At 47.3% G+C, this 12,300-nt stretch overlaps 1 pseudogene; it reads left to right on the plus strand.

Annotated features, from left to right (window-relative positions):
• Positions 1 to 12,300, plus strand: part of LOC117046222 — a 27,444-nt pseudogene continuing 15,144 nt past the window's right edge.

Below are 12,300 nucleotides of genomic sequence, written 5' to 3' on the forward strand. Positions count from 1 at the left end.
ATGATTACTTGTAAGTAAACGTTTTACACTTTACCAAAGACTGTGAAGTGTCTTATTGAAAGAGGGATAAAAAGGGGAAGACACCAGGACAATATTTTTAAGACTCTAGCGAGTCTATGCAATCTTTCTGCTGCGCATATGAAGTAAAAAGGGAATGTTAGCTCTGCTGATATTATCAAGCTTGTAAACGCAAGTTGGGATAGGATATCTAAAACAATATATCCTCTCCCACATCCCTCAACATTCCCACAGATCTCACTACGGCGCTCCAAGAGGCAATTGCAACAGAAAGTGCTGAGAGAGAGGAGCAAAACCCGGGCCAGCGAGCCGAAAAGAGAGCTGGAGAGACAACCCATACTGTGGATGACCAGGAAGTCAGCCCCAACCAAAGCCCGGTGCGGAGAATAGAGATGTTGCAACAGGAGAGCACAGCAAATAAAGACCGTCGGGGGGTATGCCCTGGCTGTGGCGGATCACATGAGAGAAGAAATTGCCGGTTCCGAGAAGCAACGTGTCATGTTTGTGGAAAAACAGGACACATAGCAAGGGTCTGCAGGTCGAGTGGCACGTCGGGGTCCACGAAACCAAGGGGTCAGAGGACGTCCACAGCGACTCACCAACTCGACGACTGCAATTACCTCACACAAATCGAGGGCAAAACTGTGCCATTTCCAGCCCAAGGAAAACCAGCTGTGCGGGTCCTAATTGAAGGAAAGCCGTGTAACATGGAGGTGGATTCCGGATCCGGATTCTCCATAGTTTCGGATGACACGGCCAGATCGTTATTCCCTAGAGGTAAGCTTCCTCTGTTGGAGCCTTTCCCGGCTACCCTACAATCCTATTCCGCCGGCCGCATAGACATTATGGGTATGTGCGCAGTTAACGTACAGTTCCGTGAGAGGAAGGCCGTGTTAAAGCTAGTGATCGCAAAAGGGAAGTGCACTAGCCTGCTGGGCACAGACTGGTTCCCGGCCTTAGGTTTGGGAATCTCAGGGCTCCACACGGTCCAGATAGCTCCCGAGACATTTGCCACCCTGTACAAGGAATTTGGGGAACTATTCAATGGAGAGTTAGGATGTTATAAAGGGGCTCCAATTGACCTAGAACTGGATCCGGGGGTTGCACCAATCCGCCTCAAACCCAGGCGGGTGCCATTTGCACTACAGCCTAAAATAGAGGCTGAATTGGAGAAGTTAATACAACAAGGGGTGCTTTCACCAGTGGATTCTGCAAGATGGGAAACACCCATTGTCACGCCCCTGAAGGCCAATGGAGAAATACGAATTTGTGCGGATTACAAATGTACGATTAATAAGGCCATCAGGGGCAACTCTTATCCGATTCCAGTAGTGTCCCAACTATTAGCGAAGCTGGCTGGGGGCAAGCTGTTTGCAAAGATTAACTTGGTACAGGCATACCAGCAGCTTCCGGTGACTCCGTCGTCCGCAGAAATCCAGACAATTGTGACTCACAAGGGCGCCTTTAAGGTGAATAGGCTACAATTTGCGGTTTGCGTGGCGCCTGGCATATTTCAAAGTCTAATGGAGCGCCTGTTAAGAGGCCTGCCAGGAGTTCTTCCGTATTTTGATGATGTGTTAATTGCGGGAAAGGATGCTCAAGAGCTACTGGGATGCATCCAGACAGTTCTATGCAAATTCAGGGATGCAGGGTTAAAACTAAAAAAGGAGAAATGCAGTTTCGGTGTGGCAGCTGTGAACTTCTTAGGATACAGAATTGATGCTGCTGGTATCCACCCCATGGAGGACAAGATTAAGGCTATCGCCGCAGCACCGACACCTAGTAACAAGGCTGAGCTGCAGTCCTTCTTGGGCCTCATCAATTTCTATCACGCCTTCATGCCACACAAGGCATTGATAGCTGAACCATTGCATCGGCTGCTACAAAAGAAGTGCGCGTGGCGTTGGGGACAACTGCAACAGAGAGCTTTTGATATGCTGCGGGGAATGCTGTCGAAGGGCAGTACACTTGCCCACTACGATGCTGCTAAACTGTTAGAGATTTCAGAGTTGCCTACGTGCAGAAATGCAGCTGTCTATCTCCAAGCAATTAAGCAATTAACTAGTTGGCAGAAAGCCCAGATCTGCTGTCTCTCAGACCCTTAGCAACGACCTGTGATTGGTCAATGAGTTCCTGATAAGGTGAGCTCTGTGTAAGAGTTGTGTGGTTAGCGTGGGGTTAGTGTTGGTGTGAGAAAGTGGTCAGTATAGAGAGAGAGAGACAGAGAGGAAAAGATTTTATGTTTTGTTTCTTTTATTTTGTAAAGTCTGTAAATAGTAACTTATGGATACTAGTTGCTTCAATAAATACTGTATATAGTTATCCAGTGAGTTGCTGAGTTCCTGCGTTGTGCTGTCCAGTCAATTACACAACAGCCAGAAGCTTCCAGAAATGTCTGCGTCTAACTCTGCGGTGTCCAGGAATACGTTATACTCCTGACACTAAATCTTAAGATAAACCATTGGTGCTGGCGTGGGGGCTGTCCTGAGTCACAGGGAGGCGGACGGGTCGGAGCGTCCAATCTCTTGAGCCCCACAGAGCGGAACTACGCCCAGATTGATAAGGAGGCACTGGCTATAGTCACAGGAATCAAGAAGTTCCATGTGACTATAGCCAGTGTACGGCCACCCTTTCATAATTCAAACGGACCACAAGCCTTTGTTGGGTCTTTTCAACCCACATAAACAAACGCCTCAAATTTTGTCCCCACGCATGCTCCGATGGTCCATCTTTTTGAATGGCTTCCAATACGAACTGTGTCATGTGAAGGGTAAGCTGTTGTGCCATGTGGATGCACTAAGTCGGGGGTAGGGAACCTGCGGCTCTGGAGCCGCATGCGGCTCTTTCGCGGCCCTGCCGCGGCTCCGGGGTGGCTGCCTGGGGCGCGGAGGTGGCGCGGAGTGGTGGGGGCACTGCGCCTGAGAACTCCTCGGCCGGAGGGAAGACGCGCCAGCCCTGCCCGCGATGGAGGGGCGGTTTGCAGGGGGCAGAGAGAGAGGGAGGGAGGGGGCAGCCGGGGGGAGGCGCGGGGGCGGGGCCTGGTGCGACGGCGGCAGCGCAGTTGGCGGAGCGGAGCGGGGCCGTCCCCGCCGTGGCCCGCCACTGTGAGCGCGCAACAGGCGCTCCTCCTTCGGCTCCGGGGCGGCTGCCTGGGGCGCGGAGGTGGCGTGGAGTGGTGGGGGCACTGCGCTGCGCTCCTGGCCCGCCTGGGCTGCGCCCGCCGCGCCGTCCTCCTGACCCGCCGCGCCTGCCCGCTTCCCTCCTTGGAGTGTCGGGCCCGGCGGGCAGCTGGGGTGTCCTTGTGGGGCTTGGCTCCATTGCGCCTTCCCCGCCCCCGGAGAGGCGGGCGGGCGGGGGACCTTCCCGGCGTTGGTCGCCGGATGGTGCTGCTGCCGCCTCCGCCTGGCTTTGCTGCTCCGCCTCGCCGTCCGACGCCTCTTTGGCAGCGGGATCCGGGGGGCGCCCGGGGGCCCGGCCGGGACTCAGAGCCTTCCTGCGCTGCCGTGCAACAGGAAGGCCGGGCGGCGGCGGCGAAAACGTCCGGGCTGCTTCTGAAACCTCCGCCAACCGGTGCTTCTCCAGCGCTCGCTGCGGGCTGTGTACATGCTCAACGATGGCCCCAAGGGCGGCTCGGGGGCCCGGAGCCCCGAGGCCGGCGCGCTGCAGAGCCTGGCGCGATTCCCCCCCAAAAAAACCTGTTTTTTGCTTTTTGGCTTCTTGCCTTGCTCTCCCACCCCCCTCTCTTTTTTTTCCTCCCCTCCTTTTTTAATCCAAGGGGAGAAATCCCATTTTTAAAACAAACAAACAAACGAAAAATAAACAAACACCCCCCACAGCTGCTGCAGCCACTCTATTTGAATTTTTATTATTACCCTTTTCTCCCTCTATCCCCCCTTTTTCTTTTCTCTTCCCCTTTTGTTTTTGTTTTCAAAAAAAGGAAAAAGAAGAAAAAGATTTTCCCCCTTTATTTTTATTTTTTAAACTACTACATATTTTTAATAGATATTCTCCCCACCCCACCCCACCCCCAATTTATATTTTTCCACCCCACTTTTCCATTCCCACCCCCTTTTTCTTTCTTTATTAATTCGCTTGCCAACCTATCTTAGAGGGGGAAGCCCTCTCTCCCACCCACCCCACCCCCAATTTATATTTTCCACCCCACTTTTCCATTCCCACCCCCCTTTTTCTTTCTTTCTTAGTTCGCTTGCCAACCTATCTTAGAGGGGGAAGCCCTCTCTCCCACCCACCACACCCCCCCAAAACAACTTTGAGCTGAACCCCAAAAAACGGGGGTAGATCACTGCTGAAAGTAGATCACAGTTTCTTGGGAGTTGGCCACCCCTGGTATAAGACATGTAACTAGAATAAAAAAATTTTAAAAAACAAGCAAATAATTGTAATAACTACTGTAATAAAGCACTGCTATAATTATATATAATTTCCCTAAAATTTTGGTTTCATTCGCCTTTCCGTGCTGAAATGTCACAACCTGAAGGACCATGGCTTGCCCCCCCCCCCCAGTTTTGATCCTGGGTACGCCCCTGAGTCAATGCAAAAAAGTAAGAACTTATTCTTGTTGTTTTTACTAATTATACTTTGCATTGGCTCCTATACGTTATTTATTATTATTGCATTAAGGTAAGAAACAATATATGCAGCGTTATATTTGTCTTAAATGTCGCAATGGTTTTGCGGCTCCCAGGTTTTTTTTTTTTCCTTTGGAAACGGGTCCAAGTGGCTCTTTGTGTCTTAAAGGTTGCAGACCCCTGCACTAAGTCGTCTACCACTACCTGGAGCAGCTGACGACGACCCAGCCCTGGCCGAGCACATCATGATGATGGAGACGCTTCCCGGACCACCGGTGACAGGGTGATTATTCCAGGCTCCCTACAGAATGAGGTGTTAGACACACTACACATGGGTCATCCTGGCATGGTTCGGATGAAATCCTTAGCCAGGTGCTATGTGTGGTGGCCAGGCATGGACAAGGGCATTGAACAATGGGTGCGCACCTGTCAGGCGTGCCAGGAGGTGCACCCAGAAATGCCCAGGGCACCAGTGCATTGGTGGGAGCGGGCCAAGAACCCTTGGAGCTGGCTTCATGTAGATTTTGCAGGGTCGTATCAGGGAAAGGTGTTCTTGATAGTAGTAGACGCCTACTCAAAGTGGCTTGAGGTTTCGATTGTTCCTAACATGTCCTCAGCTGCTGTAATCAGGGCCCTTCGCATTTTGTTTGCGATGCATGGGTTACCCGAGACCATTGTGTCAGACAACGGGTCCCAAGATTTGTGTCCCAAGATTTCAGGGCATTCCTGGCCGATAATTTCATTAAAGGGGTAACGTCAGCTCCCTTTCACCCATCCTCGAACGGACAAGCTGAATGGATGGTACGCACGGCCAAGGGTTCAATAGCATGCCTTCTGGAAGGAGATTGGTCTGCTCGCATTGCAAGGATGTTGTTCCTGCAGCACACGACACCGTGTGTATCTACAGGCAAGTCCCCTGCAGAGTTATTAATGGGGAGGAGGTTAGCCACAATTCTAGACTTCGTTCACCCTGACAAGGTGCCTGGCCGCTATGCAAGAGAGCCACCGGCGGTCAAGGGCGATAGAACCCGATACCTGACATCAGAGGATATGGTTTGTGTCCGGAGCTACGCAAGGGGACCAGCATGGGTGCCGGGGGTGGTCACCCGACCCAGTGGGCCAGTGTCATATTTTGTGACGTTAGAGGATGGCAGAGTAATGCACCGCCACATTGACCAGCTAAGGCGCCGGGTTCCGAGCAGGGTGAGCACGAGTGGGGAGGAGTCGTGCACAACTCTGCCGGCGTTCAGTGAATCGCAGCAGTCAGGCCAGGAAGGCTCCGGGCTACAGGAGGTGGAGGGCTCAGAGAGTTGGGAAGCTGTGGTATTGAATTGCAGTGCGGACACTTTGTGAAGAGCAACAACCTGCTAATTATTTAGTTTAGTTTTATTTAATTTTGATTTTTATTAATTTGTTACATTTATATACCATATATTCCTCCAAAGTACTCAAGGTGGGATATGCAGTTCTCCTTCTTCTCATTTCATCCTCACAGCAACCCTGTGAAGTGTGCTAGGCTGAGAGACAGGGACTGGCCCAGGCTTCAAACCCTGGGGATTCAAACCCTGGCCTCCAGTGTGGTGTAGTGGTTAAGAGTGGTGGACTCGTAATCTGGGGAACCGGGTTCGGGTCTCCGCTCCTCCACATGCAGCTGCTGGGTGACCTTGGGCTAGTCACACTTCTCTGAAGTCTCTCAGCCCCACTCACCTCACAGAGTGTTTGTTGTGGGGGAGGAAGGAAGGGAAAGGAGAATGTTAGCCGCTTGGAGACTCCTTTGGGGAGTGATAAAGCGGGATATCAAATCCAAAATCTTCTCTCTTCTTCTTCTTCCAAGGTCTTCGTCCAAACATGGCACCACACTAGCTTTCTGATACATGGTTATATTTTGTTTTCATCTCATTTTTAGAAAATTTTGAATATTGTTATTATCTATGGATAAATAAATGGTTTTGTTAACTGATTCCTGAAAATGGCTTGATAGCTAAGAGGCTGCCAGTGCAGCGTTCTGGCTAGAGTGTTTCCCTCTGCAGAATAGAGAGCTGCCTACTCAGGAAAGGGCATATTCTAAAGACCAGTCAGGCTGATCTTATTCATAGCTGCCCCTCTGCACTCCCCTGAGCTATCCATGCTTCTAAAAGGCCACTGCCTGGTGCTGCAGCCATTAGGTCTCATTACAGCATGGGGCCGGTGGGCGTATACTGAGTCTGACTAGGTAACATCCTCTGGTCTGGGATAATGACTCCCCAGGTGTGCTGCTCAAGAGGTACTTCCTCCCTTTCTGTCATCTTGTGAGCCTGAGTGGGGGCAGGCCTCCCCCTGAGTTCACCCACTGAGCACAGAAAGATCTGAAACAGAGAAGGCTGGGCATATAAACCTCCAGGTGTTTAGTCTAGCACAGGAGATGGAACTCTGCCTGATGAGAGTTCTGATTCCTATGGAAGCCTGAGTGCATAAAGGTTTATGTGTCTAGGCTTCTCCAGCTCAAATGTCCACATTGGATCCCCCCCCCCAGTTGGGTGATCAATTTGGGTGATCAACACATGAAGCGGGTCAGATTTCCAAACACAGGCATGATATAGACAAATTCATCAGGGAGCTGGGGTCGAGTGCACACTAGCTGGAAAACTTGAATTTGTTGCTATATGTTATCTAAAACGGTCCACAGAGTCTGGGAAAAACAAAGAGATATTTTTCTTTGACCCTATCTCATACTGAAGTGTAGATTCAAGGTTCTCTTTCTCTCACACTGCCTAGCCCTCTCTTACAAGCTAGATCTCTCTCACTGAACCAGAAACATTTCTAGAAAATTAATGAGTAGTTGGAATGCACTAATAAATATTGCACATTGGGAGTGAAACACCATATGCAATGCAGCTTGCAATGCTAAAAGGCAAGAATAGAAAAAGGAACCTGCATTCTGTTCATTCCAGTACTCAGGAATAGGCAGGTCTCACCTAAAGGCAGCCCTCTGGCACAGAAGCAACCTGTAAGATGATTTAATATCTTTTGAGAGATCCATGTGTTCCTTTAATATCCTTTTGAGAGATCCATGTTTTGGTTGCTATTATTTAGTCAGGAATTTGTTTTGAGACTGAGAGCTTTCCACGCTCGATCACTACTTGGCAATCATTTTTTCATTTTCCATTTGGCATTTGAAAAACACGACAATTTACATGTGAAGCTCCAGCCTCCCTCCCACTTCCCCACAAAGCAGGCACTCACTGTATGGCCTGAATGACAACTGCTTGCACTGTCAATTTCAAGAGATAAATAGAGCTTGTTCGTTTATATTTCGCCCAACCTCCTTTCAGCCTATCAACATGAATAATGTGCATGACGACCAATGGGAAGTGACCCCAAGGCTAAGTCAGGAAAATATTTAAATTCATGTTTCCTTTGCAGTCCAAGCAATGGAGGACTGAAACCTGGATGTATGTTTGGATGTATGTCAGTTCAGTAATAGATGAACAGAATTGAAGGCTCAAGAACGAATTCAGACTTAATGTAGTAAGTGGGCATGGGGTGCCACTACAAGCTCATGATACTCTTTCCAGAGAATTTCTATGCATGATGAGTTTTGAGTTTCAGCACAGAATTTTGAGTCAGTTTCCACATTGCCTGGCATAACTCTCAGTCTGCAAGAGCACTTCTATACCATCGTTTAACCTTAGGCTGTTGAAATAGCAGATTGTGACTTATGGATACATTATTATTATTATTATTATTATTATTATTATTATTATTACTACTACTACTACTACTACTACTACTACTATAACCAGAACCTGAAACACAGAACCTTCCAGAGACTCTTTTCTCAAATGCTTCATGTTAGCGACTTGTAGGTTCATTACCTTTATCTATGTCAGTTGGCTTTGCTAACTTATAAACTAACCCTGATTATTAAATCAAAATATTGACAATGAAACAAACAAACAAAAAATGTTATCATTATCTCCACATTAGGGATGCAGGTGGCACTGTGGTCTAAACCACAAAGCCTAGGGCTTGCCAATCAGAAGATCAGCAGTTCGAAACCCCACGACGGGGTGAGCTCCCGTTGCTTGGTCCCTGCTCCTGCCAACCTTGCAGTTCAAAAGCACGTCAAAGTGCAAGTAGATAAATAGGTACCGCTCTGGCGGGAAAGTAAACGGGATTTCCATGCACTGCTCTGGTTCACCAGAAGCAGCTTAGTTATGCTGGCCACATGACCCAGAAGCTGTACACCGGCTCCCTCGGCCAGTAAAGTGAGATGAGCACCCCAACCCCAGAGTCGTCCGTGCCTGGACCCTGGTCAAGGGTCCCTTTAACTTTTATCTCCATATTATGGATGAGGCATTGAAGCTGACAGAGAATGGCTAGCCTAATTGTACAGAGGTCAAGGATAACATGAAACATACATACAATAGAACGAAGACAGACTTGTTTGGCATTCAGTAACCTTTCATGCCAGCAGGCATGGATAAATAATAGGGCTATGCATGCTCCTCTCCATTCAATCTAGGGCCCAATTTGGTGATTCAGATTCAGGCCCTAGATACGAATCAATATTTGATTGTTTGTGCTCACCAGCTTTGCAAAATATTATTTCCTCTTACAGCTTTAAGTACAAATATTTACTTTTCAGTGTCCTAGAAACCCTCATGTATAGCAACCTATTTTTGCACTTAAGTAGTTTGAGTCCTTTGTCAAAGTTGAGGCTTTATGGGCCAAACTGTGCTCACTACAGGTATGTGCCCTAGCTAGGTTATGCAGACTTCCTGGGGTCTGTAGACCACCAATTGGAAACCACTGTTCTAAAGGAATGCATTTAAGTCAGTTGTGGAATGCCTTCAGTCTAGAATTCACCAAATTCTCTGCAGTACCTCTTGCTAAGAAGGCAGAAAGGGATGGATTTCCAACTGCTCCTTGTGAGGGATCTCCCATAACCACATCAGCTATGAAACCTGCCTAAGTCATCTAGGACAAGAGTTAAGTTTAAAACCAATATTTTGCTATTTATTGCTTTGATGATAACTGTGTATATGCTAAATGATAAGTCAACCTGTGTACAGTATGGTGATCTGGGGGAAATTCTATTTGGCTTTCTTCAGCCCTGTCCTGCCAGATATAAGAACATAAGCCCTGCAGGATTTGACCAGGGACCTATCCTGTTCTTACAGTGGCCAACCAGATGCCTATGGCAATCCCAGAAACAGGGCCTGACAGCAACAGCAATGCTCTCCCCACCAGTGATTCCCAACAACTTACATTCAGAAGTAGATGACTTACAAGCGATGGCTAGACATCCCAGGTAAAACACAGCGATCATGACTGACAAATTACAAAAACAAAGTATGATAACCTGTGTGTGTGTGTGTGTGATCAGACATGGAAACCTTGCAGCGTTTTAATTTAGTAACTCATGTATATTTCTAAATAATTACTACAGATTAGATTAAGTACTATTAAGAGTACCCAACAGAAGGTAGCAGCTCCATTAACTTGCAGTGTCTTTTGGGTTGAACTTAGTCTCCATGGTAAAACTGGAATAATTAGACTGCCATGAAACTAAGCTTACCAGTGCCCCCTTGGTGCAAGGTTTAAGCAGAGTATTAGCAACTCTTCAAAAGCCTATGAGGATGCCATGGATCAATTTACAGTTAGGAGGTGGTTTGTTCCTAAGCATGAGATAATACAATTAATTTAAATTACTTCCAGCAATGAACCCTGATGTCTGCAATGCCACACACACATACCTAGGAGTAAGCCACATTTAACTCAACAGGATTTACATATGAGTAAAGTATAGGATTGAATTTAGCCCAATGAACTATTTCAGCTTTGTAAAATTATATTCTAGATGTACGTTGTACTGCAATATACCGGTACTTGAAACAAAATAAAAAATAAAAAAAATCCTTCCAGTAGCACCTTAACTGCAATATACCTGTAACTACCTGTAACTGCAATATACTTGCTTTATCTAGATTTATGTGGATAAATGCCATCTTCCAAAGGTCAGGACAGCCAAGCAAATCTTTCATGTGCATAAAGGTAAAGGTAAAGGGACCCCTGACTATTAGGTCCAGTCGTGGATGACTCTGGGGTTGCGGCGCTCATCTCGCTTTACTGGCCAAGGGAGCCGGCATACAGCTTCCAGATCATGTGGCCAGCATGACTAAGCCTCTTCTGGGGAACCAGAGACACGGATGGTGCTGTGGGTTAAACCACAGAGCCTAGGGCTTGCCGACCAGAAGGTCGGCGGTTCGAATCCCCGCGACGGGGTGAGCTCCTGTTCAGGGCCGTCTTAGGGAGATCGGCCGCCGTGGCGCGGCGATCCCTCTGGCGCCCCCGGCATGCCACCTCTCCGCCACCTCCCTCCCGCGCCTCTTGCTCGGTCCCAGTTCCTGCCCACCTAGCAGTTCTAAAGCACATCAAAGTGCAAGTAGATAAATAGGGACCACTCTGGCGGGAAGGTAAACAGCGTTTCTGTGTGCTGCTCTGGTTCGCCAGAAGCGGCTTAGTCATGAGCAATAAATAGATTGTTTATTTATTTATTTAAGAAGAGGGACCCCCCCCCAAAAAAAGACAATTTCACATCTATATTTATATTGTAAACCACCCTATGATCCTCAGATGAAGGACACTATAGAAACAACAACAACAAAAATAAAAATAAAAATGATGATGATGTTTGAAAGATCTAGGCAATTCTTTGCCAACATGTAATCCGTAGTAGCTGTTTGTGTTTATGTCTTAGGCTCTTGACATGGCAACGAATATTCTATCCCAGTGTAATATTTGGCTTTTAACTTCGGCAGTTAGAGACCCAACCTTCTAGATCAGCAAAAGCAACATGGGTTAAGACATGAACAAGGCTTGTCCATGCCAGAAGGAATACAAGTGCCCCCTTTCACAGCCTTAATGAAATCATTAATTATGTCAGCAACTCAAGCGATAGATCTCCAAACACTTCACACGGCTCAAGCAGCAGAGCAGTCCCAGAAACCTTGGAACTTCCAGAGAAGGGTCTTCTTACACGGATGTGTCCTAACCACAAATAAATGTACAGTTCCATAGCTTTCAGGTTCAACTAATTTTTGCTTTGCGTTCTCATAAAAGAAATCAACTGGTGTTTTAACCAAGAAAGTTGACTGCCTAAATGCATCCTGTAATGGTGCCATGATGCAATCGAGGCTAACTTCTTGGATCTGAAAATGTACCACACATCACATTAAGGCTAGTCCTTCAATAGTCTGCTTTCATTTTAGTTGAAATTTACTCTGAGCTCCTTTCCAATATTTAAATGTAATTCTTAGCACCTTCCAGCACCATTTTTCTTGACATAAACATTCACACATGTTTACCTTCTTGGAGCCTTTGCTAAAAAAAGAGAGATGGGCCTCTCTATGTATAGGCCAGTATCTGAACTTAAGGGAGGGTGGGGGGGTTCATGAATTCAAGGAAGGAACGTTTCCAGCTAGTGTGGAGGAAAACTGCCAACGATATTTTTCAATTATAATTTTAAAAAATGGAGAGAAGTTAAATATACAAAGCTCTACTAACCTGTGCTCATTCTTGCTCATAAATTTAGCTCAGAAATATGAGTTGTGTAACTTTGAGTGTCAGGTTAATCCCGATGTGCCTAACAGACTATTCTTTTTACATTGTACCATTTGCCACCCAGTGCAAGGCACAGCCAGAGTATCTC

The sequence above is a fragment of the Lacerta agilis genome, chromosome 5, assembly GCF_009819535.1.
Source record: "Lacerta agilis isolate rLacAgi1 chromosome 5, rLacAgi1.pri, whole genome shotgun sequence".
NCBI classification, from domain to species: Eukaryota; Metazoa; Chordata; class Lepidosauria; order Squamata; family Lacertidae; genus Lacerta; species Lacerta agilis.